The sequence below is a fragment of the Schistocerca americana genome, chromosome X (genome assembly GCF_021461395.2).
Source record: "Schistocerca americana isolate TAMUIC-IGC-003095 chromosome X, iqSchAmer2.1, whole genome shotgun sequence".
Classification (NCBI taxonomy): domain Eukaryota; kingdom Metazoa; phylum Arthropoda; class Insecta; order Orthoptera; family Acrididae; genus Schistocerca; species Schistocerca americana.
In genome coordinates, this window is record NC_060130.1 from 98,510,985 (window position 1) to 98,538,770 (window position 27,786).

Consider the following 27,786-nt stretch of genomic DNA (forward strand, 5'->3'; position numbering starts at 1 on the left):
TTGATGTCCGTGACACGGGCAGCTGTACACCTTTAGTTGCATCGAGCGAGGGGAGTCGTTGACTCACTGAACTCGCATTTGGAAGGACCGTGGTTCAGATCTTCGTACGTCTGCCCAAATTCGGATTTTCCATAGTTCCCTAAATTGTGAAAAGCAAGTTTCAGGGTTCCTCTGAAAAGGACATGGCGAATTTCTTTCCCTATCCTTGCGCGATCCGGACTTCCGTTCCGTATGCAATTATATCGTCGATGTGACTATGAACTCTCATATAACTTTCTTACTTACTTAAGGTACAGTACTAATTTAAACAGTATAGGTACCAAGTGCGCGAGTGAAGAAAGCTTATGAGTTTCTGCAATGAAGTTTGTGAAAATGTCAGCACTATCAAGGTTTTATATCACAGAAATGGGATTTGTACCGCAGATTACTATCCAGAGTATACACAAACGTTGAGTATTACAGTATTATACACGTCCTTGAGTGAATATGCCTTTTCTCATTAGACAACAAAAGACAATATTTTTCGGTGGCTACAATGATGGGTAGAGTTCATCGAGATACTCGTGTAATGTGAGCGGGATTGTGCGTCACATAACAGATATTAAATGACTAAATTTTAATTCCATCGTCCGATTATCATCTTGAAAAATTCTGCTCATGCCTGAAACACCTGCTGTATTAGTTCATAAAGATTTACAGTTGGCGGCTGTATGAAAGTATACAGTTAGTATAAATGATTGCCCGCATCTCGTGGTCGTGCGGTAGCGTTCTCGCTTCCCACGCCCGGGTTTCCGGGTTCGATTCCCGGCGGGGTCAGTGATTTTCTCTGCCTCGTGATGGCTGGGTGTTGTGTGCTGTCCTTAGGTTAGTTAGGTTTAAGTAGTTCTAAGTTCTAGGGGACTTATGACCACAGCAGTTGAGTCCCATAGTGCTCAGAGCCATTTGAACCATTTAGTATAAATGATTGAAGGGATTTCACAAATTCACTGTACATTAACTGACACGAAACTCAACACTCGTGGCCAGGCGGTTAAAGGCGCCATGTGACGGATTGCGCGGCCCCTCCCGCCGGAGGTTCGAGTCCTCCCTCGGGCACGGGTGTGTGTGTGCTGTTCTTAGCGTAAGTTAGTTTAAGTACCGGATAAGTCTAGGGACCGATTACCTCAGCAGTTTGGTCCGTTAGGAATTAACATACATTCGTTCATCACTGATACAGAAAAACTGCAAAGTTTTGTTTTGTTGCAGCCGCACTTGAGATTTCTGCCACGAGAGCGCAGTCAGGCAAAATTCCGACAGGCGCCGAGTAAGCGTATGTCGTGCTTGAAAGGCATTTACATCAGTCTGCCGTAATAGCGTAACGGCAATTCAAAACGAAGTTCAACACAGATCCACCAACGGCCAAATTCATTCAATGACAGTATGCACAGCATAAAGCATCAGTAGGCCACTGAAGGGGAAATGTAGGGACCGGCCTGCAATTAGTGAAGAAACGGTTGGTCGAGTGCGACGCGAATTTCGCACGTAGCCCACAGAAGTCGACGAACAAAGGAAGCAGGTAGCTGAACGTACCACAACCGAAGCTGAATCCTTGCCGCTTGCAACTGCTACTACCCCTGACTCTCGATGCCGAAGTCAGACGCTTTGGAATTTCGGCACAGTTGCCAACAGGTTATGGAAGACGATAGGTTTTGTGAGAAGCTCATCTTCAATGATCGCGCAACAATTTCTTTTTTTGTGAATGGAACAGCCAACAGGCACATTGTACGATTATGGGTGGCAGAGTATCCCCACTGCATCGTGCGCCACATTAGAGATTCACAAAAAGTTAATGTGTTCTGTGCAGCTGCACAGTTTAAAGGTTACAGTCCTTTTTTCTTCTTCGAAAAGACGGTCACAGGACACGCAACAAAATTGGCTCATACCACACGTGGAGATCGACAGTGCAGACTTCATCTACCAACAGGATGGTACTCCATCCAAATTCCATCAACATGTTCGTGAATTATTAAACAGAAAACTGAGAAACTGATAGATCGGTCGTGATGGGGTTGATGATCTGTAATTCGGGTCATGGCCTCCACACTCTCCCGACCTAATCTCATGCGATTTGTTTGTGTTGTGTTATGTGAAGGATTCAGTGTTTACGCCTTCTCTACCAACAAAACTACGAGAACTGCGAACTCGCATCAACAGCGCTTTTGAACACGTTGATGGGGCTATGCTGCACCGGATGTGGGAAGAACATGACTATCGATTTGGCATCTGCAGAATCAGTACGGGGGTCAAAAAACTTTTTGGGTGTTTGTTTGTATGTGCAAAGCCCTGTGACACTAGACTGATGTGACAAAAGCTATGGGATACCTCCTAATATCGTCTCGGACCTCCTTTTGTCTGGCGTAGTGCAGCTACTCGACACGGCATTGACTCAACAAGTTGCCGGAAGGCCCTGCAGAAATATTCAGTCACGCTGGCTCTACAACCGTCCATAATTGCCGGTACAGGATTTTGTGCACGAACTGATCCTCGATTAAGTCCCGCAAATGTTTGACGGGATTCGTGTCGGACGATCTGGATGGCCGAGTTAGTCGTTCGAATTGTCCAGAATGTTCTTCAAACAAGTTGCGAACAATTGTGGCCAGGTGAGATATTTGGGAAAAACAAGTCCACGAATGGCTGCAAATGGTCTCCAAATTATCGGTTCAGTTGGACCAAAGGACCCAGTCTGTTTCACGTAAACACAGTACACCACCACTAGCTTGCACAGAGCCTTGTTGATGACCTGGTTTCGTGGGGTCTGCGCCACACTCGAATCCTACCGTCAGCTCTTACCATCTGAAATCGGGACTCATCTGACGAGGCTGCAGTTTTCAAGTTATCTAAGGTCCAAACGACATGTTCACGAGCCCAGAAGAGGCGCTGCAGGCGATTGTGCTGTTAACAAAGGCAATCGCGTCGGCTGTCTGCTACCATTGCCCATTAACACCACATTTCGCGGCACTGTCCGTCACCTTAATTACAAGTAACAACATTTCAAATAGGGTTCCGACAGAAAATTTAAGTTGTTTCGTCTCAAAAATGGTATCTGCGTAAAATATTAGCTTCTTAGCAGTTGTTAAACGCAACACGGGCATATATATAGACTGGGGAGCCAAGAGATGACCACCGTCCACCGCCTGGCTGTTCTCGTTGCGGGCACGTGAGCGGTAAGGATGTAGGTGGCCGTGCTAACACGTAATGCCTCCGAATTTTTTATTCTCTTCTCAGTATCGTTTGACTTTCCCGCTTCGTTGAAGCACGTTACAACCCGCTGCCGCTGGAGGGCTCTGAATTGTAGCGTGTAACGTAGCGGTGTGTAACGTAACCGTGACGGTGCGTGAGAAACAGCGTGCTGTAATCGAGTTCCGAATTGGAAGAGTTCGTTCGAACCCTCTCCTTCAGCGTGACAATGGAAGACATCACACGAGCGCTGCGACATCTGCAACAAGCCGACTGTCATCCATCATCGCCCGACACAGTCTCGAGCGTCACCCGATTTTCGTCTGTTTCCAAAACTTAAAGAACACCTTCGACGATTTCACTTTGATAGTGATGAAGGGATGCGAGAAGAGGTGAGGTTAAGGCTCCGTCAACGAACTCAAACTTTCTGCAGTGATGGTATGAATAAACTGGTCTTTCGTTGGGAGAAATGTGTTCGTCGCCAGGGTGACTACGTTGAGAAATTAATATGTAGACACGAAGAATGTTAGTAAAGTTTTTTATTTAAAAAGCTTTAAGAGTTTTCATATACAAACTTCGGAGGTATTACTTCTCAGCACGCCAACGTACATAACCGGCGCAAAGCGAATGCGGATCATTCTAGCGGCGACAAGGGCTGCGAATGGGGAAAGTCACTCAGATAAGTGACTGTGACAAAGGGCACATCGTTATTGCTTGGCAGTTGCGAAAGAGCACGTCGGACGTGGCAAATCTGGTCTGCTGAGTCTGCTGTTAGGATGCTGCGACTGTAAGTATCTATGGAAAGTGGTTGAACGACGGTAAAAGCATGAGTAGACGACAAGATGTTAGACACCCAAATCTCAGTAACTGATATTATCACAAAAATAGCCATGGCGCTGAGGTCTTCAAAAACGCTGAAGAAAAGAAGTAGGCTTTCAATAAGATACGAATAATGCAACTGTTTAAAATTCTTTTAATTTTCTAGCCGAAATACCTTATATTGGCTATTATTAGGCTTGAAGATGCCTGTCGCCATCTCCTTATTTATAAATAGTTTTGATTTAATATAGCAAGTGCTAGAAACGCTTTTTTTCTTGTACTCATCAGCTACATTCTCTCTTACCGAGTGAAGTGGCGCAGTGGTTAGCAAAATGGACTCGCATTCGGGAGGACGACGGTTCAAACCCTCGTCCGGCCATCCACATTTACGTTTTCCGCGATTTCCCTAAATCGCTGCAGGCAGATGCCGGGATAATTGCTTTGAAAAGGCCTCGGCCAATTTCCTTCCCCATCCTTGACAAATCCGACGTTGTGCTCCGTCTCTAAGAACCTCGATGTGAACTGGACGTTAAACCCAATCTTCCTGCCTTCATTCTCTGTATGGTATGCCTACCGGGTCTGTTATTTCATCTTTTGTTTTAGAGTAGTACTGATACACATTGTCCTTTATGCGTCTCCACAAAATAAATAAATAAATAATTAATCAGATCAGGTTAAGTCTGGTCCTACTATCCCAGCCCATAGACGAGTAAAATACATTTCACTATCAGGGAAAAATGAGCCAAGCAGACTATTGCCAAAGAAGACTGTCGAATGAGTTCTTTCATAATAATTTCGAAATTGAAAGATTATTTACAACTCTAAAAAGTCGTGAACTTTTTACTGTAAAAGCGTATTGATTTAAAATGGTAAAAGTAGGGAAATATCTTTTCCTGACTACAAAATTAAAAAGGAATATCTGCGCCCATCTATCATCCTACAATGTTTGTATTTCTGCTGCTCAACCCGCCATTGTGAAAGAAAATGAAATGAATCAGCACTATACACGAAAAATATTTCCATACAGTTTTCTTTGGTTTTCACAGCTGTGTTCAGCAACATTAACTATGTACCTCTTACCCTAGTTTAAATTCTATAGCTACTCTCACCCCCCCCCCGCCCCCCCTTTACAGCAGATAGTAGGCAGTGTGAACTGAACCATTTGGTTCGTTCTAACTAACAAAATTGGCAAGTTATTTCGAATGTTTAGAAATGTAAAATGGTGCTCTTCACAAGACGCAGGAAAGTAATATCCTACGACTAAAACATCAATGAAGCACAGCTAGAATCAATCAACTCATACAAATTGTAAAACATGGGTCTTTCCAGGGGCTTCAGATACGTGGAAGGGCACTAACAGCTGTTAAATCCAGCCCATACAGAGAGGGAGTACAGATTTAATCAATTAATTAAAAATAGATAGAAGTGGAAATTACGTGTCCTGTGACCGCAGTCACAGGTGATTGCTTGCATATTAAGTGACTTGAAAAACTTATTGTGCCAGTTTCTTGCCACAAATCAATGTTGCTAGAGATTCTAGATCCACTGATAAGTTACGAAAGTGGAGGATCAACGGATAGTAAGGTGACATTAAATTGGTGATACCTGCAAATCATGTTATTAAAGAATTCCCAAGACGGCGTGGACCGGTTAAAGGAAAGAGAAGCCAAATGGCTCAAAATTGTTTCGTGACCATGCTGTCACCAAAGAACACGTTCTTTTTTCCATGCCCTCGAGATGGCGCCACACTGGAAAAGTCAACGTAAGTACTTGGAAGACACCCCGCCCCACCGCAGGGAAGCAGTGAGAGATGAGCGCAGCCTATCCGGTAAGGTTGGCAGCGCGGGCTATCTTTTAACTGTGGAAGCACACAGCGTTGATAATAAAAAAAGTGCACACGCTCTTCCGCAGTCTCTCCTCTCTTCCGCATTATACTGATCGTTTGTAAAGATTGGCACAGGAGTCTGCCGCCATCTTAGCTTACAGCACCTTCTGATTTCCATCGTATTGGAGTTAGAAGTGCAGAGTTTAAATCACGGTAGTAATTCGATTGCATAGCGAGAAGAAGTGCTCGATTATCGAGGGTGCCGCGAGCACAGTGAGAGCTGTGAGCCGACTGCAGTTATCACTCTTAGAAAATTTCGACAAGTTTGCCACCCAAACCGTTTTTGCAACGAATCTCCATTACTCTCATAGGCGACCAGTGTCTCCCATCTCTTTTTGCCAGAATTGTTTTACGCGTTTTGTGTCTAGTTAGTACTCACGAGGTGATGGAACGAACTTGATCATTATCACTACCATTCTTATTTATATAAATTCTTTTTCATGTGTAGAACAGACTATCAGCGCTGATAATATGGCATTGTCACTTGGTTGTTTTTCAGCACTAGAAGGCTGCTTCGATTGTTTTAGTTTTGTGGAGTCGACATAGCGCAATTATTTGAATTTCTACTTATGTATTACGTGTCTGTAACATTCCCCCACCTGTCCCTAATTCTTCAAATACTTCATGGCTGAAACATGTGCAGTAGATACCAATTTCCGATGCTGCCATGGTCAAGGGGGCGGGAAGATCTTTCCAGGCAAGCAAATATAATGAGGTGAGAAATGTCATGGAATAGTAATATCCGCATATACAGATGGCGTACACAGGGTATAAAAGGGGAGTGCGTTGGCGGAAGTGTCATTTGAGCTCAGGTGATTCATGTGGAAAGGATTCCGACGTGATTACGTGCACGACGGGAATTAACAGACTTTAAGGCGGAATGGTAGTTGGAGCTAGACGCATGGCACATTACATTTCGCAAATCGATAGGGAATTCAGTATACCTAGATCTACGGTGTCAACAGTGTGCCGAGAATACCAAATGTCGGGGTTTACCTCTCACTGCAGAAAACGCAATGGCCGATGGCCTTCATTAACGACCGGGACCAGCGACGTTTGTGTATATTTGCCAGTGCTAACAAACAAGCAACACTACGTGAAATTATTGTGGAACGTACGACGAACGTGTGCGTTAGTACAGCGCGGCGAAATTTGTCGTAAATGGGCTATGGCAGCAGACGACCGACACGAGTTCCTTTGCTAACAGCACGACGTCGCCTGCAGCGCCTCGACTTGGCTTGTGACCACATTAGTTGGTCTCTAGACGATTGGAAAACCGTGGCCTGATCAGATTAGTCCCGATTTCAGTAGGTTATGGTAAGGTTCGAGTATGGTGCAAACCCCATGAAGCCATTGGCCCAAGTTGTCAACGAGACACTGCATAATCACGTCGGAAACCTTTTCAAATTAATCATCTGAGTGCAAGCCAGTGGTGGCTCCGTAATAGTGTAGGCTGTGTTTACGTGGACTGGGCAGGAAATCGTTATGTTCGGCTATTTGGAGAGCAATTGACGCCATTCGTGGACTTCATGTTCCGAAACAGCAATGGAATTTTTATGGATGACAATGCGTTATGTCACCACTCCACAATTGTTCGTGATTGGTGTGAAGAATGTTCTGGAAAATTCGAGTGATTGATTTTGTCTCCCAGATCGCCCGACGAGTATCCCATCGAGAGATTAGTTCTTGCGAAAATCATACACCAGTAACACTTTCGCAATCGTGAATATCTGTAGAGGCAGCACGGATCAATATTCCTGCAGGGGACTATCAACGAATTGTTGCGTCCACGTCACGTCGAATTGCTGCACTACGCCAGGCAAAACGAGGTACGACACGATATTAGTCGGTATCCCATGACTTTGTCACCTCAGTGTATTTAACTGAAGATAGAGGAAGAAAGTAACGGTTATAGCAACTGTAAAATTGTCGCCTTCATTTATATACCACCATTGGAATCCCAACATTTCTTTTAATATCAGTTTTACTCGAGTCACTCTTACCGGACTCTCCTTTATTAACAGCCATACCTGGTACAGACTTGGTGGCGGATCACAGCTAGAGTTACAGACCACCTCAGTGTAACAATCTGTAGGGATCAGAAGTGGATGGTCACATTTGCTCAGTCGTAGGTAACGCAGGTGATAGACTGGTGTAGTGGCAGGACAGTGGGAAAATTCAGTCTAAAATAAAGACTGCTTACAAATCCATTATAAAATAATGTCCAAGTGTGTAGGGCTCAAACTAAATGGGCCTAGCAGAGAATACAGAACGTATACAGAGAAGGCCGGCTCAAATGGTGACAGGATTGTCTGACTCACGGAAATGTTGAATATACTGAAGCGGCTGACGCTCGAAGATAGTCGACAGCTATCCTGCAAAAGCCTGTATACAAAGTTTCAAGAACTACTGATAAGTAAGGAATCTTAGAATACTATAAGCCTCCTACATACTATCTTTCCTCAAGGGACCGCAGATATAAGATTTCCCTAATTACAGCGCACACGGAGGCATTTAAGCTAGTCTTTTCACGCTCCGTGTGCGATTGGAAAGGGAATAAACCCTAACATATGGGACAACGCTAAGTATCCTCTACCATGCGTTTCACAGTTGTTTGCATTGGTATCTACGAACACTGCCCGATCAAAAATGGGCCTAGGACACTTATTAGTGGACATTAATGTGCGTTGTAGCCGCCCTTCGCCTTTATGACGGCTTGAAATCTGCGATGGACACTTTGAATGAGACGTCTGGATGTCTGTGGAGAAAAAGCAGTTCATTGTTCCTCACGAGCCTCAGCCAGAGAAGGTAGTGAGGTCTGGAGCCAATCGACGTTCCAAAGGCGTTCTGCTGGCTTCAGGTCGGATGTCTGTCCATTTTAGGAATGATATTGTCCACAAACCATTGTCTCACAGATACTGCTTTATGACAGGGTGTGTTGCCACGCTGATACAAACATTAATCATCACCGAAGTGTTGCTCTACTGTATGCAGTATACAATGTGTTCATATCCTCTCACAATTAGCATTTTCTTAGGTGCTACACGTTATGGCTGGTTACGTATTGACACAGGATATAGGGCTTCACTCCAGCCATCCACTGTGCAATGAGGACGCTCTTTACATTACCTCAAGCGTCTCTTAGCACTGACTAGAGAAATGTGAGGCTCAACTACTGTATCCCGTTCCTTTCAACTCCCAACACTCAGCCATTGTGCTAGGTGGACTGCCTGTGGAACTGGCGAGTGATTTCATGAGATTTTTTAAACCACCCTCCGCAATTCTCGACGGTCGCTGTCTTGAGGCCTGCTTAACTTCCTTCACAGTCATATCACCAGCACTCGACTTGGATTTGTTACTGCAGTTCAGTGTCACTGTACACCCCTGCCCGACCAGTTCTGCTGCTACCTACAACACAATACTCCCCGCCTCCTTTCACGCTGAGAGCTTCGCCTCTCGTGATTTGGTCGATTCTACGTTACATAGGCGTGTCGGGATACTTGTGATCACATAGCGCAGATCTAGAGCTGGTTTTCTCAACAACCGTATCACAGCAAAAAGCTCTGGCTTGCCATTTTCTAAAAAACGAGGCCTGGTATGTCAGGTCAGCGACACCAGGTACGACGTACAACCTTTTGACTGTCGTACAGACTCCGGCGTGGAGGACGCAGTAACAGAGAGGCAACTGAAAGAGTTGAAGTTATTAGTAGGTAGGGGGCGGTATTACATTCCAAGATTCCTTACTTATCAGTAGTTCTTTAAACTTCACGAGCAAAAGGCAGAGTCCATATTTCTAGATTTCCGAAAAGCATTTGGCACGGTGCCCCATTGCAGACTGTTAGGTTCCCAGATATGTGAGTGGCTCGATGTCTTCTTACGTAATTGAACCCAGAACTTTTTTCTCGACGGCTGGTATTCATTAGATAGAAGAAAATTGTCAGGAGTGCTCCAGGGAAATGTAATAGAACTGTTCTAATCCTCTACATACACAAATTATTTGACGGGCAGCGTGAGCAGCAATCTGCGGCCGTTTGCCGACGATACTGTGGTGTAAGGGAAGGTGTCGTCGTTGGAGGATACAAGATGACAGTTGGTGTGATGAGTGGCAGCTAGCTATAAATGCAGAAAAATGTAAGTTAATGCTACGTGTAGGAAAAACGTTCCATTAACGTTACAAAACAGTATTAGTAGTTTGCTGCTTCACACAGTCACATCCATTAAATATCCAGGCGTAAATTAGCAGAGCGACACGAAATGGAACGAGCATTTGAGAATTGTGGTAGAGAAGGCGAATGGTTGATTTCGGTTTGTTAGGAGAACTTTAGGAAAGTGTGGTTCATCCTATAGGACGTTTGTGCGACCTATTCTTGATTACAGCTCGAATGTTTGGGATCAGTACCAGATTGGATTAAAGGAAGTCATTGAAGCCATTCGGAGGAGGGCTTCTAATTTTATCACCAATAGGTTCGAACAAAGCGCAAGTGTTACGTGATGCTTCGGAAACGCAAATGGGCATCCCTGGAGGGAAGGCGATGTTCTCTTCCAGGAAAGCTATTGAGAAAATTTAGAGAACTGGGATTTGAAGTTGACTGCAGAATGGCGCCAACATATATTTCCCGTACGGACCACGAAGATAAGGTAGAGAAAGTAGGTCTCATACTGAGGCATATAGACAGCGTTTTTCCCTCGTACTATCTGCGAGTGGAATAGGAAAGGAAATGACTAATAGTAGTACTGGGTACCCTCCGCCACGCACGATACAGTGGCCTGTGGAGTGTGCACGTAGATATAGATGTAGATGTAGACAGGAAAGTGGCTCGCCTTCTCGTGTGCAGCCAGCCGCTAGGACTCCCTCTCACAGAGAGGTAGCCCCTGGCCGCTACTTGCGTGAAGACGCTCCGCTGGCGTACGGGTTTCCACTGGCCCTCCCACTGGCCGCGGGCTCGCTTCCGCCTTCGACGGTCATTCTGAAAATGAAAGAGCGCGAGGCGCCGGCTGCAGCACGTAGCCCGGGGCCCACAATGCTCCAGCGAAAGTTGTGGCCTGCAGAAGACGACAGCGGACGGTAGCCGGTACCTGGCAGCTCGCGGCGCCTCGTCACTACTAATGCATAGTGCCCAACCTTCCCGTGCCATCTACTAGAACCGTGTTCCTACTGACGTGACACGAAAGGCGGTTCACGTAAACGTTGTTTGGTTCCAACAGCCCTACTTTCTTCCTGTTACGATCTTCAGTCCCGAGACTGGTTTGAAGCAGCTCTCCACGCTGGTCTGTTCACCCTTGCACAGGTACTGCAATCTATGAGGGGCGTTCAGTAGTTAATGCATGGCATTCTTCTGAAAGCAGGTTGGTTTTACTCACGATTCCGATAAGCCATATTATTCCCCATCCTTTTCGCTACAAAACCCTATTTTTCAACATAATCTCCATTCAATACGACGGTCTTACCCCAACTTACTGGGAGAGTCTGTATGACAGCACGGTACCATTCTACTGGTGACGTCGGAGTCAACGTCGTACTGCATCAATAACCTCCCTATCATCCACCTACTGCTTCCCACGGAATGCATCCTTCATTGGGCCAAACAGATGCAATTCGGAAGGTGCGAGATGCGGGCTGTAGGGTGGATGGGGAAGTTATGTGTCACATTCGACGAAAAGTTGTCACGATCAGCCTCTTTATGGTCTTCTGTTAGGCGGCTAGGAATCCACACCCCAACTGGTGGACACGAGTGTGTTAGCACTACGAAAAGAGACCTTCTGTTGTACAGCGAGATGTTTGATTGTGATTCGTCTATCACCTCGAATGAGAGTGTCCGCACTGTGTACCAACAGTTCACGAGTCACAGCTATGTGTGGCCGGCCAGCATGTAGCAGATTGGACAGGTTTGCGCGACCTTGATGAGATGATGGGCTCTGAGCACTATGGGACTTAACATCTATGGTCATCAGTCCCCTAGAACTTAGAACTACTTAAACCTAACTAACCTAAGGACATTACACAACATCCAGCCATCACGAGGCAGAGAAAATCCCTGACCCCGCCGGGAATCGAACCCGGAAACCCGGGCGTGGGAAGCGAGAACGCTACCGCACGACCACGAGATGCGGATTGATGAGATGATGACAGACACCTCGGCCAACGACTCACCGTGCTTTTGTTCACTGTCAGGTCCCCGTAGACATTCAGCAAGCGCCTATGAAAATCTACGATGCTCTGGTTTTCCGCTAAAAGAAACTCAATGACAGCTCTCTTCTTGGAACTCACCTCGATTACGGAGGCGGTGTTGAAGGCTATATACAGCGCTGCCACCTACCGGAACGTCGTGCAACTGTAGGGACTGAAGCTAGGATATTCCATGACGTCCCGCAACAAATTCCGCATTTTTTCAACCGAAACTGACCGAGAAAAATAATATGTTGCACAGTTTATTGAACACACTTCGTACATTCGCTTGAACCTGCTTTCTACAGTCAAACTTTGGTCTCTCTCTATTAACTCTTAGTCCCCCCCCCCCTCCCCTCGGTGACCTTTCCTCCATTACCAAACTAACGATTTCTGGGTACCTTAGGATGTCTCCTATTAACCGATCTTTCTTTTAGTCAAGTTATGTTATAAGTTTCTTGTCTCCCCAATTCGATTCAATACCTCCTCATTTCTTATCCTATCTACCAATTGAATCTCTAGCATCGTTCTGTATCACCACATCACCACGTTTCAGAAGCTACTGTTCTGTTCTTTTCTGTACTTTTCCTCGTCCGAATTTCACTACTGTTTAAGCCTACTGCTGTGTCTCTGGAAGAGACAGGGCACAGCCTACGTAGAAGAACAACGAGCTGGCTACGAGTCAGGCGCAAGTTAATTAAGGTTAGGCTCCGTAGATGGCGCAGACTACGAGGACTATGTTACACCCCCGTTCTGCGTCACAGAATAGTTCCCAAGTGGACATCTATCCACCGAACGTGAATATAAGCAGACACACAGCATATATGGTTCATATGGCTCTGAGCACTATGGGACTTAACATCTGAGTCATCAGTCCCCTAGAACTTAGAGCTACTTAAACCTAACTAACCTAAGGACACCACACACATCCATGCCCGAGGCAGGATTCGAACCTGCGACCGCAGCGGTCGCTCGGTTCCAGACTGAAGCGCCTAGAACCGCTCGGCCACCTCGACCGGCAGACACACAGCACTACTCAGCCAGTAGTACCTCAAGACAGTATCAGGACAATGTCTGTGCATCTTAGGACTAATCTATATTTGCAGAAAAGAAAAGGTAAAATGAACATTATGCAAGTGCTGTTGGTCATCGTTGACTGGATTCAGGACTATACCAAGGTGTAAAGACACAAAAACACAAGTGAATATTGGTGTATAAGTCCACACACAGTCTTCATAGTCCATATAAGTAATGCAAAACTTCTTTCACTAAATCACTGTAAATTGCTGGTAATCTGTATTGGTATCTATTTTTGCCATAGCTGTTGCCTAACCCAATTTGGTCATGTCACAACTCAGCGTAGTTGTTGCATTAAGCAAGCCATCTCATAGTCCTGTGTTAGGGGATTCTCTTCCTGCCACATTTATATGGTTGATGTCAACATTCCTGACAAATACTTTCAGAAAAGACTTCCTATCTGTTAAATGTACATTAGATGTTAATATACAGCATTTCTCTTTTTCAGGAAAGATTTTCTTGCTATTGCAGGTCTCCGTTTGATAGCCTCTTGACTTCTGCAATTGCCAGTTCTTTTGCTACCGAAAGTAGCAGAATCCATGTACCGGTACCACTTTTAGTGTGCCAGTTCCTAACCTACTTCCTTCTGCAACGTCTGCTGTAGTTAAACTACATTTTACTTTTGTAGAGACTCATTTTATAAGTTCTTTTCAAGACACTATCTCTCCCATTCAGTTGCTCTGCCTAGTTCTTTGCTGTCTCATAGAATTGCATTGCCGTAGGAAAAGTTTACACTTACACTTTCTTCTCCCTGTGGTTTAATTTTCTTCCCAAATTTCTCCTTCGTATTATTTGCTCTTTGCCCAATGTTAAGACTGAATAAAGACTTTTTTTTCTCAGTTACCGCTCCCCTTTGAAAGCCTACCACATCTAGAAAATTTAAAGCTGGATGTTCATGAAAGATGCAGAACATGACTTGCCGTGAAATTTACCCCAAAATTCCCTAACAATCGAATCTGGCTTAAACAGTAATGCTTTGGAGGTGGCAGGACTTATACGTGCGCAATGAGGAACTGTTCTGAAGTGATTCTGAAATGTTCGGGTTTGAACACTGATTACAAACATTGCATTATTAACTGTCATTCTGGATTACGCCTTGCCTTCTAGACTCAGGTCTTGGAGGGCAAATGTGCTTGCCATCTGTAACCTTCAATGAATGAAAAATATGATAATGAGCTTGCGTGGTGGAGAGACTGAATTCCGGCGACGCGGTTTCTGCAACTGCATGCCTCGGAGAACAGCATCTCGTAGCCTTACTGTAATGCTGCGAAAATTCTAAAGAAGACAATAGCAAAAGCACTGCATAATTAAATACTGTTGTCCATGAAAGTAGCATAATGAAGGAAAATGAGACCCATTTCCACGAATAAATTCTGATATAAATAGGATCAGGTGAGGGATACACTTCAGAAGCATAGACAAAGGGAAGTACGCAAAGTAATCAGCTCACAAACATTAAAAATGTTGACTAAGCATTATAATGATCCAAATGGTTATAAAAAATGAATTACTCCTCATGGGCGAATACAGTACATCTGACTCATGCTTTTCAGAATCACAAATTTATATCGTCATACAAGAAATTTTCTGGATAGTATTACAAATCTTGTTACCGTGATTTTACGAGAGACAGAGAGAGAGAGAGAGAGAGAGAGAGAAAGAAAGTAAGTCACTTGTATCTACAGACTGCTATACAAAAAGCGGATACTGGTTTCAAAATGCAGAGGTGAAATCGAATCAAACAAGAGCACTAAGTTCCCTCAGAAAATCGAATGAAGAACATGATATGAGCAGTTGGTTCGCTTTAGTATAGCATGAACCATATGTAAAATTCCAACAATGTGAATGAAATGCTAATGCACGAAGTAAGCAGCTTTTTCACCAAGACCTTTGAAACAACATGTTGAATGCATACATCTCGAAACACACAAGACAAGCGTCTATCTTAAACCCATGCAACGAAGAAGTAAGAGCAGTCGTCCGGAGCAGAAGTTGATGCAAGGTAGAGAAGGTCACTGTTCCACAACATGCGGTCTCCTGACTGAATGTTGGCAGTCATTGGTCAAAGCTTCGCGAGCGACAGAGATGTACCACTTGGTACCACACCAAGACACACCACAGGACACACGTCACTGGCAAACGAATTGCACAGCGACAGAGATTCTCTGAGGAAGCTAGTGACTCGCGTTTGCTCGTGGGTCCGCTCAATCTGAAGCAAAGCTGAGCAGGAGGTAGCCATGTTTCATTACTCTCTCACTCACCACAAATAACTGCGCAAAAGTCTTCTACCGAACCCACAGTGGGAGACATTTCTGATGTTGTGTTAGTGTCCCTCTCTATTTGTCACAGTAAAAGAATGTACTTAACATTATATAGTAGTCAGACAAAGAATATCTAAAATCTATCATTAGTCAGAAAGCAATTTTCCCTATCTGCAAAAACATACAAGAAAGCCAACATTTAAAAGCTAGGTTAAATCCCATTTAAAAATGAATCAGTATGAGAGATAATGCATCGCATTAAAGAAAGAACGTTATTCACGAAAGCAATTAATCTTAAGCAGTCCAACATACAGCACACTGATTTATGCATGAAAACATGATAATCAAATACTTATGAAAATGTTATTCTGAGGGTTTAAAATTTGATAGAATCACTAATTTTTTTTTTTTTTTGACCTAGTAAATGGGAAATTATGTGTTCCAGACAGTCTTGAGTTACATATTAAATACCAAAGAAATAATGTTATTATAATAGTTGTTGCTGGTTCCTACAATGCAGATAAACACGTTTCATGTTATTAAAGTTTTTTCAATGAGAGAGAAAGAAATAAAATAATATACAGTCGAAAGGTATTGAATATGTCTGTGAGAGGTGGAATTTTTTAAGAGAGAGACATGGACACTGGGATTTACTTATAAAGAGCATGGTAGAGGACAGGCGATATCCAGGCCTGCTTCCAAATCCAGTAGCAGACAGTAATGGTGATATATGCAGGGATGTAGCTTGACAGTTCTATGGCGGTCAGTGAATCTGGCTAGCGATCACCTGACTGGGAACAGATAGTCCCTAGAGTCAGTTGTGGATGGCAGACCTCATAGTACTGAGAACACAGAGTTCAGAACTTTCGTGTGACGCTCAGCGTAGGCAGTCGTAAGACCGTACAGCATCATTCTGAAACTGGTGCGCTCTCGCCACCTTGCGTCACACCTCCGTGTCGCATGTCGTGATTGCTCGGGCGAGACAGTACATAATCATGCGCAGGCCGGCGACTCTTCCACAGATTACAGAAGGGTGTACGCTCTGTGAAATCATGCTGCGGCTTCATGATGGTTCATTGCTCCCCAGAATTGTTAGTTGGTTCTCCAACAGCCTGTAGATGTGGAGAGCCTTGGTCACTGGGACTGACCAGGCTTATCAGCTCTTCGTTACTGTGATTAACCAGCCAGTCGTGACTCGTAGTTTCGTCTCTTCTCATTTGCGTGCTTATGGGGATCTATTTGGAGATGAAGAATCCACATGTTTCTTCAGGTATACTAAATTCGGATGAAGCCTCTCAGTGATGATTATGTCTCTTAGAGCTACCAAATTATGGATATGCTGACTGTTACGCTTCACCCGCTATTCCATTTGCTGTGTGATTAATGTCAGCTGATATAACGTGCCAGCTGATGTGCGATGCTGGGGTGGCAGGCAGAAGCACGCATGTTTATGTCTGTGGTGCTTGGTTTCCTGTAAATTTAGAAGACATATTTGTTATCTTTCTAGCAGGTGGTTAAATCGAGGAAGTTAATGCTCTTATTTATTTTGCTCACAGGTGAATTTAATTATCTTGTGTATTTTGTTGAATGTTTGTACGATGTCTTGGACATCATCTTTCTTTTCCCCATAAGTGATCAGAAATGTATCGTCTATATATCTTCCCATGCACAAATCAGCAGCATATCGCTCGTAGAGCTCTAAAAATTCCACTGAGTGATGAGAACCCACAGAATAAAATAAAAGTCATAAAACAAATAGTTACAGAAAATGGGTATAAACCCACACTAATAGACAATTTAGTTGAAAAATAAAAATAAAATAAACAAAATAACCACCAAGAGCCAAGAAAATACACTAACAACATACATCTCCTTCCTCAGTAACATCTCCCAAAAAATTACCACTATCTTCAAGTTGCAGAAAATAAGAATTACATTCCAAACAAACAATAAAATTTGCCAAAGACTTTCTCATAATATAATGAGCAGTCAAGATAAATTTTCATCCTCTAGCACATATAAAATCATATGTCATAAATGCCCAGCTCAGTGAAAACATCAAACAGGCCTTAACGTACAAAACAGATTCAAAGAACACATCAACACCTTCCGATACAACACATCACACAAATCTGAAATTGCCTCCCAAATGAAAGATAAAGGACACCTATTTAACAATGTCGAAAGCAACCTCCAAATACTACATACGCTAAACAAAGGACACAGAATGTCTCTATATGAAGAATCAGAAATCTATACACCCAGAAAGAAACTTGAGGAACATCTATTCAATAAGAATAGTTAAGCAGACTCAACCAACTTTCCAAAAGCTTTGACAAAGTACTTAAAGCATTCTCATAATTAACAATTCAGATGTGCAGTAATTAATGTAACCATTCCCATTCATCCCTCAATAAGTCCAACCTGCAATACATATGCATGATCTATTGTAATCTTTTATATATAAGAAATTAATATAATAATTGAAGTGTGCACATATTTACATTCATGCGCAACCCATTCACATTTTTTAAAACAAAAGGAAACATATTTATGTTCATGAACATTTAATCATTATTTTATACCTAATGCTGCAGCCCATTCATATTTTGAAAAACTAAAATAAATATTTGTCTATACATAACAACCTAATACAATAACTGAATTGTACACTTGTCAATATTCTCGTGCAGCCCATCCAAATTCTTTTAAAAAGAAAAACTTATTTATGAACAACCATTTAATATTTTATCTTTGTATCTAATGTAAACAAACATATCTGTTACATGAACAACATCTTTGAAGTGACAGTTTAAACGTAATGTACAGAGGAAGCACATACACCAGCCAGCAGTATGCACACTTTTTACAACTCTACTGCCCCTGTAAGTATAATTCAGTCTCATAAATTCATGTCTTTTTAACCTCTTAAATACCTTTTCTAAATAAACAATGTATAACAGTAGTCAAAGACGGAAAATAACCTACTACTGTGAAAATACATACTGTGAAAATAAACAATTCTCCCCATGATGATGATCGTGTGACCTATCTTACGCATAGTAGCAAAATAAACAAGTGACTCACGCAGAAACTGTTTTATTTGTGTCTCAGAACCACCTACGACCTGAACTAGTCCTTACATTGCGAGTTAAACGCTTCATTGGACCGTCGATGCACTCAGGGCCTTGCATCATATGAAAAGAGGCAAAACACAGATTCGTCTGACCACACTGTGTGCCTCCAGTTAGGTACTGCCTAGTTTATGTGTTATCTGGCTAATTAATAACAGCTTTATGTGTGACTGTGGACACTGGCCTTTTACAAGATACGCGACTCCAATCATCCCTTGCAGACGCATTGTAGCGTTAGCTCGGAAATAGGTTCAGATAGTCCTACATTCAGTTCATGTTGGATTGGAAACCGATTCCCATCGACAAGGCTAGACACTCACGAACTGTGGGTCGAATATGATACGACATGGTCCTGGAGTGAAAAGACGAAATCTTTGTCCTCAAGTTACAATGTGTACAAATCTCTCACATATTGTACTACTTGCGTTTGTATTGAATTCAGAACATTGTGTTATTCACCTGTGGCTTCACATGTTGACTGATAATTTGGTTTGCGTGTCACATCCGCGAAATGGTGCCTACTGTTAATGGATATGTGCTTTGTATTGACATGATAGTCGAAATTGACCAACAGCATAGCAAATAAATGATATAAATATACAGCCTACAACAGACAATATTTTCTTTCACGAGGTCTTTGGGATGAGTTATAACGTGGATTTGGCATCAGACCCCACCATACAACATCACTACCGTCTCTTGTATCGGCTGTTGAGGAACAGTGGCCTGCCTTACCTATCCACATTAATGTTCAGTAATAGGTGTCCGGAAACTTTTGACCAGATAGTGCACGTACCTGAAGCAGAAAACTGTTTAGTTTGTATTTAATTAGCAGAAGCAGTCGTCGTGATGTCATCGCTTATGAACGAAATAAGTATTAGTGCAACATATGTTCAGTGAATTACGGCACGCCAAGCAGCTGACTGAAGATAGGACCATACTGTATACTATGCGAAAGTAATTTCCCTTCCATTATTTTGTTTGCAATGAATATGGTAAAGCTTCGTTCACATATTTTGCGCCTCTATGTGTGATTCAACAATATTTTTGTTTTTTGAATAAGTAAAATTATAAATGTATGACACTGTGATAAATATTAGCTATCATTTTGGTGAAATAAAAGATATGCTGCAAGAAAATTTAAAGCATATTGCCGGACTGTGTTTATATGCTACATACTCAACAAAAATGCATGCAAGAAACTTAGTTTTCAAGGAACATAGCCCGTTGCTTCCACTAACTTTTCGTGTCTTGACTCTATTAGACTCTATTCTACGGGACAATCTTAAGTTGACGTTTGTTTGAACAAACCAAATACTACTGAGCATCGTAAAATCGACTGTCGTAGCACAAGTGCAACAAAGAAAATATTTTTGGTATACCAGCCCTCACGTGCAATCTTTTCTCTCTCTGTCTCTCTCTCACACATTTTTCTTCTTTTTCTTTTTTTTTCTTTTTGCGAAACAGCTTCTCATTTGGCATCGCGCAGCTGAGTCGAGTCCGCTCCACACGTTACCACTTCAGGAAAATCTAATACGAGGTCTCAACGTTAGCGGCGAGCGACAAAAAGAAAAAGAGCACGGACGTATCTGTATGTTATCCATCGAAGAACCTTCGAATAAAACTATGCTATGAGATTCTCAAAGGCATTTTAAATTTATAGCCTTTGTGACATTTTAGATGAGAATTCTTTTTGTGTGGGTACATACTCTAGTGGAAAAAAGACATTTGTTCCATTGGTCACAAGTAAAAGGGAGAAGACAAAATTGTATACTTTTTAATTATTTTTGATCTTATTTTTAATTTCAGTGTTGTAATTCCTACTCCTGCCCAGCTATCACCATGTACGTTTCGCATGTTTTCCCTAAATCACTTAAGGCGAATGCCTGGTCACTTCTTCCTCGTTAATACTTGCCTTTAAAGATCTCGATAACGACGTGATCTTCAATACTCACCTTCTGCCCGTACTTCGGATTCAGCACGTCGAGCTCAGAATGTTACTTCGTTAAGTCTTGCGTAACGCGAGGAAAGCTCCTAATAATTTGGGCCGTTTTCTCGTTACAGAGGTCGCGATTTTCTGACATCGATAAAAGAATGTACGGAGAAGCTGCAGAGACGTGGAGCAAACTCGTGCCTTTCCCCTCGCCGGCTTTCTTTACTGCTTCCCACAGCTGCCATTGTGCAACTAGCCAGCAACCTTTCATCACGATCTGAGTTTTCCCAGCGAGATAGCGCTCATCCGGCTTCCAGTGGCTCCTGGCCGGTGCGTCTCCTCCACCATCGCGTCGCTGAAAGCAAAAAATCAGACACCTCTATAGCAATTCAGATGCCAAATAGTGGCACGGCCAAGAAAAGCGATCCCATCTTAGAACCTTCGGGTGTTACACCTGGGAACCATACTAGTTGTACACAGTTTCTATTAATTTGAGGGGAAACAGCAATAATGCAGGAAAATAAAGTGCGTTTCACCCGAAGGTTGGGTGTGTTGTTAGCATAGTAGTTCGTGGCAAGTCTACCACATGCGTTCCACTGGCGGTGTTTCTGTTCGCGATATCTATACGGAGGCATGATGTAAAGATCTCATCTAGACAATGAAAGACTGTTTTTCTGCCAAAAGTGAACTTACTTTTCGTTATAATGCCATTTTAGATCAACACATTTTGTCAAAAGTTCTTCCGGTGAGGAGATCTCTCGAGTGGTGTCTGGGAAGGTCCGAAAAATGCCCATCTACAGCTATCCATAAACTTTTAATTGAACTCAAAATATATTACACCCATATATTTCCTTAAATTTGGGAACGTGCGGTAATCTGGTGAATAGGAAGGATGTTCGAACAATTCGTACGTCATATCACTGAGTTTTCTCCTTGTCAAAACACCTTCCAGGGCAGTTGGAGTGCCTTAAATTAGGGTGATTTTTCCCCTTTTTACAACTCCTCGGCGAGGTGGGCAATAATAAGAGCGTCTTCTGCACCCTAGAAAAATCGGGTCGTAGTTTTTCGGCAGATGAAATCGACCACGTCATTTCTGGAGCTGAGCTACCGGCTCCCACCCATTCGTTTGATTGTTGTCTCGTTTCTGGCATGAAGTGGGCACCCAAGTCCCTTTTACACTGACAAATTGGAGTATAAAATAGGCTAAAGTCTTATAAAACGGTGAAAATTGCTGAGAAAACCGTTTTCTTACTTGCTTTTTCTTCATCACTGACAAGTGTGGAGTCTTGGGTAATGCTTAGTCCTAGATAATTGTTCGTGTAAAATGGACCATGCTCTGTATTTGTGTTGTGACTGTGGCGTCAACTATTGGATGTATCTTAACTCCGGTAGTCCAGTATCATGTTTTGGACATTAATGAGAAATCTAGATGCATTATTGAGCTATCTGCCAACAAAAAGGAACAGTTAGTAGTTTGTGGAAACTTCAGTGCAGATTACTTAAAATATACGGATAGGAAAAATGAAGTGGAGTCATTATTTGTGTGTTTCAATCTGATTCCACCAGCTAATTCGCATCTCGTGTGGAACAAGATAACACGACATTGACTGATAGTGTTTTTATAGACAGTACTCAAGCTGAAACAAGTAATGTAGACAGTTGAAGAAGTGAGAGACTATATCAAAAAAGTCTTTCCAGAGTACTTTAAACAACTCGAAATAGCACCAACATTCTTCACTGAAGTTAATAGAATACTAAAAACTCTAAAAAACAAAAACTCATATAGTGTTGATGGAATTTCAAACAAAATTTTGAGAAATGTTTTTAACTTAATAAGTAATACCCTTAGTGACATATATAATGTATTTATGTATGTATGTAACGTATGTATGTAATGCATAAATGCCACAGGGAATTTTTACAGGCGCATTAAAATATGAAATTGTTAAACTGATTTATAAGAAAAGTGACAAGAAATACTTAAATAATTATCGTCCAGTTCTCTTACTGACATTTTTTCCAGAATATTCGGAAACGTAATGTAGTCAAGCGTAGTCTCACACTTAAGAAGAAACAATTTACTTAGCACTCATTTTAGATTCCAGAACGGTTGCTCAAATTAAAATGCCATTTACTCATTCACCCATCAAACGTTGCAAGCCTTAAACTATACAGTATCACCAGTTAGTATTTTCTGTGATCTTTTCAAGGCGATTGAGTGTGTAGATCATGCTACACTCCTAGAAAAACTGAAGTTTAATAGAACTGATGGCTGATTTGACTCATACTTAACAAACAGAACGCAAAAAACTGTGCTGAAAATTCAAACAATGTTCGAAAAGTAGAAAATTTTGGTGATGGGGGAGAAATTACAAAGAGAGACCCGCAGGATTCAATTTTGGGTCAACTCCTGTTCCTAATGTATGTGGATGACCTTGCACTTAACATTCGACAAGCCGAACTGGTACTTATGCAGGCGATACTAATGTAATAATAAATGTCATTAGAAAGAAAGCAACAGAAGAGATTGTTGATGGTGTTGTTCTAAGAATTGTTAAATGGTTGAAAATGGATTCTCCCTAAATTTTGAGAAACACACTGTATTTAGTTCTGTACAACAAATAGAGCCGTACCAGCGGTTGATGTAGCACACCAGCAGGAGTCAGCATATAGCGTAGAGTGCTAAAAATCTTTGGGTGTACGTATTGATGAGAACTTGAACTGGAAGAAGCATATTACTGAGACTCTATTTCCTGAAAATATAGACTGCCATTTTTTAATACTGGCGTGACAGTTTTGTGGTCTGGGGAAGTTCCGCATGACCTTGCCTGTGGTGTCTCCATGTCGGCTGCTGCAGACACGCTGTGCATTAATAGGGTTTCAATGTGGGTTTGCGAGCAGCTTTTCCAGCAGATGCTACTCACATAGCAGTCCCAAGTTCTCAATGGCGCAACGATTTTCTCAGGTTTCTTTCCAAGCCCCTTCTTCGTATACCCCTCCTCCTTCCCTCCCACCACACATGAAACACATACTACAATATTCGGTATTTTATATTATTTTCGTAAACAGGTGCTTTATAGAACACCTATCTTGTACCAGAACACTTCCCCGGAGCATTTAATGAGGCTCTGAGGGCTAAAACAATTAATTTTTGAATCGATCATAGTATAAAATCGCTTACAAAGTATAAAAAAGGAGTCTAACAGTGGGAATTAACTGAGGGAAAAATATCACAGGCCTTACAAAAAAGTCTCAGTGTTCTCATGTGGATCAGGTGAAATTATTAGCAAATCTGCGACAAATTACTTGAACTGCGCGTTACCAGTCATTAATTAATGGTCGCGAAACGAAATTTTTTCACACGCGAAATGGTAGAAACAACAACTTGTTAGACAGCTGAGTAACCAGCAACTCTTATAGTTTATTTAATACCGGTTTCTAAGTATGCTGCCTGACAGAAAAGTGAAGTACCCAGAAGGAGAGGAGGGAACGAGATGAAACGCCACGGGTTGGGAGGGTGTGATGTTATTTCATTGATTACAAATTCGAGTAAAACTTACAAATGACTTGGCACGATGAGCCCAATTACAGTATTAGTATGACCTTCGTATCCTTCTGGCTCGGCTGCATTCACAGGTTTGTTTGGCAAGGGTGTCATAAAGCCGTGGTATCTTATCGTGAGGCTAGCTAGCACACAACCGTCGTAACATCCGAGCTGGTCCCATACTTGCTCAATTGGGGACAGAGCTGGGGACCTTGTACCTCGTCACCACGCAGACACACGTGCCGTGTGTGGACGAATATTCCCCTGTTGAAAAATATCACCACGATACTATCGTACGAGAGGGCACAGTATGTCCGTGGCATAGCGTGGCGCTGTCAGAATTCTCTCAATCTCTACCAGCCGAGACTTGAAGGGATACTCGATGGTCCTCCACATCATGATGCCAGGAGTAACACCGCTGTGCCACTCCAAAACATTGCAAGAATGGTCATCCTGATAGTGGAGAACCGCGATTCATAGCTGAACACAATGCAACGCCATTCCTGAGCAGTTCGTGTTTTCAGGTCACACCACCTCTGCAGACACAGCCGGTTGTATTGTGGTATTAACGGTAGCCTACGCATGGGACATTAATTCCCCAGACTTACTGCTGCTGGTCTTTGACCAATGTTGCGGGATGCCACAGAATGTTGCAGGGAGTTGTTACCTGTTCTCGGACGGCAGGCACAGACTTGAGGGGGCTACAATCATCCCTTATGGTGGTCAGACGTAGTCGACTCGAACTTTGACGACGAATATGCCTGCCCTCACTTTCCCATACAGTCCAACATTGGGCCACTGTTACATTGCACGATTTGACCAGCTGGCCAAACGGAGACACACAATCATGTCGCTTTCAAACCGTGTTAGGTGCTGATAATGCTGTCTCACACGGTAAGCAACATCTCCCTGACCTTCTCATTGATCACTCACCATCTGACGCCGTTCCCGCCCCTTATCTATCCTACCCGACCTGGTAAAAATATTAAACACGAACAACACTAATCCACTTTGGTTTCCCTATCACAGAGAATTGCAACTCTAAAGATTTACTTTTCCGCCTATGGTGTTAATATTTACGAAGTTGCATTGACATGCGTTCAGGTATTTTGGGTGCTTCATTTTTTTTGTCAGGAAATGCATAATTGCATTCTTACCATCGTATAAGGACTCAGAATGATTGAAGCAGAGTTCGAAATGTATCTTAATTGTATAAACGGTTACTGAACTTCGATATAATATTTGTTGTAGGGGTATAACGTTACAATGAAGATTTCAACTATCATGACATACGTACATTTCAAGTACTCTTTAAGCAGAAGAAGCAAAAAGATGATATAAGTTCCGAAGTAACTAGCCTGACAAAAAAAATCGGGAAACAACAAATAGTTGGAAGTATCGGTTTGAGCGCTAAATCTTCCAAGATGGACAAAGTGAAGTACATGATGTACAAAGTAGCACAACCGTATGGGAAAAAGATTAAGTTAGGAAAGTTGTTAAAGTGGTCTCCATTAAGCGATTCACATATAATGTACTACTTGCTAATGTATTCTCTCTCCTGTTACGTGCAATTCCTCTCTTTCTCAATTATCAGGGGATTTTGAGCACCCTGCCAGATCGTATTATGATAAAAACATTTGCTCCGTACTTGGAGCAGGTTAGCCAAAACTTCATCTTTTTACTTTTTATTTTGTATGCCATGTTCCGCAGGACCAAACTGAGGAGCAAATCTTCATGGTCATGGAACGAGTCAATGCATGAAATCATAAGGGAAGAATAATAACAGATAAAACGCAACGTATATGAATCCCATGCAGACGACAAGCCATAAGTTTAAATAAACGTAGCCCGCATCTCGTGGTCGTGCGGTAGCGTTCTCGCTTCCCACGCCTGGGTTCCCGGGTTCGATTCCCGGCGGGGTCAGGGATTTTCTCTGCCTCGTGATGGCTGGGTGTTGTGTGATGTTCTTAGGTTAGTTAGGTTTAAGTAGTTCTAAGTTCTAGGGGACTGATGACCTAAGATGTTAAGTCCCATAGTGCTCAGAGCCATTTGAACCATTTGAAATAAACGTAATCAACAACGTAACACAGGAATTAGCATAATTTTTTAATTTTTCCTGCAGTTCTTCGACAGAATAGAAGGAGTGAGCTGTGAGGAAAATCATCAGTTTAGACATGAAAGTGCGTGGATTACTGCTAAGAGTTTTGAATTATTGTGGCAGCTTTTTGGAAACGGATGCAGTAGAATACTGCAACCTTTTCTACACAAGAGTCAAGGAGGTGCGTTCCAAGTGCAGACTGGATTTCTGGCTACTGTTAACTGAGTGAAAGCTGGTAACTCTTGGGAACAAGCTGATACTGTTAACAACAGACAACATTAAAGAAAATATGTATTGGACGCCAGTGTCAGAATTCTCAGATCACTGGACAGGGACCGACAAGAGGTTCGCGGACTTACGCCACATACCGCTCGAACCATCCGTTTCTGAGCCGAAAATACCCTTTTTGAATCAGAAGAGTTCACCCAAAAAATAATACTATAAGTCGTAAGCGAATGAAAATAGGCAAAGTAGACTACTTTTCGTTTTGAACTGTCACTTACTTCAGATACTGTTCTAATGGTAAATAAAGTAGCATTTAGTTTTTGAATAAGATCCTGAACATGGGCTTTTCACGATAGTTTACTACCTATTTGAACCCCTAGAAATATGAACTGATCAGTCGCACTAATTATATGCCCATTCTTTGTGACAAAAATGTCAGTTTTTGTTGAATTGTGTATTAGAAACTGTACAAACTGAATCTTACTGTAATTTAGCATCAATTTATTTTCTACAAGCCATGAACTTACGTCTTTAAATGCATTATTTGATACTGTGTCTACACTGCATCAGCATCCTTCATGACCAAGATGGTGTCATCAGCAAACAGAAATAATTTAGAATCACCTGTAATACTAAAAGGCATATTATTTATATAAATAAGAAACAGTGGCGGCCCCAGAACTGACTTCTGGGACACCCCCAACCTAACTGTGGCCCTTTGGGACTGCACGTCGTAGTCGTTCTCAATACTGCGGAGAATGACATTTTGCTGTCTGTTCTTAAAGTAATAGGTGAACCAGTTGTGAGCTACTCCCCTTATACCATAATGGTCCAATTTCTGTAGTAATATTTTGTGATCAACACAATGAAATGCCTTTATTAAGTCAGAGAAGACGCCAAGCATTCACAACCCTTTACTTAATACGTCCAGAGCTTCACAGAAAAAAGACCACTTCTAAAATGAGACTGTACATTTGACAGCAAATTATGTGAATTAAAATGATCAATTACCCCTGTATGTACAGCCTTTTCAATAACTTTAGCAAACACCGATGGCATGGAAATAGGTCTAAAATTATCTAAGTTACTCTCTTCTTCTCTTTTATCAATAAGTTTCACTACTGACTACTTTAGTCGGTCAGGAAACTGACCGTTCCGAAAGGAAAAGTTACAGATATGGTTAGGTACTGAGCTAACATAGGCAGAAAAGTACTTTAGTATTCTGCTATATACCCCATCATATCAATGAGAGTCCTTAGTCTTTAGTGATTTAATTATTGACTGAATCTCCCCCTTGTCACTATCATGGAGGTGTATTTCAGATAGCAGTCACCGAAAGATATTTTCAGAGAGAGTTATTTGATTCCCCATAGGATCTAAGCTTCTGTTAAGTTCATCTGCTACATTCAGAAAGTGATTATTAAATAC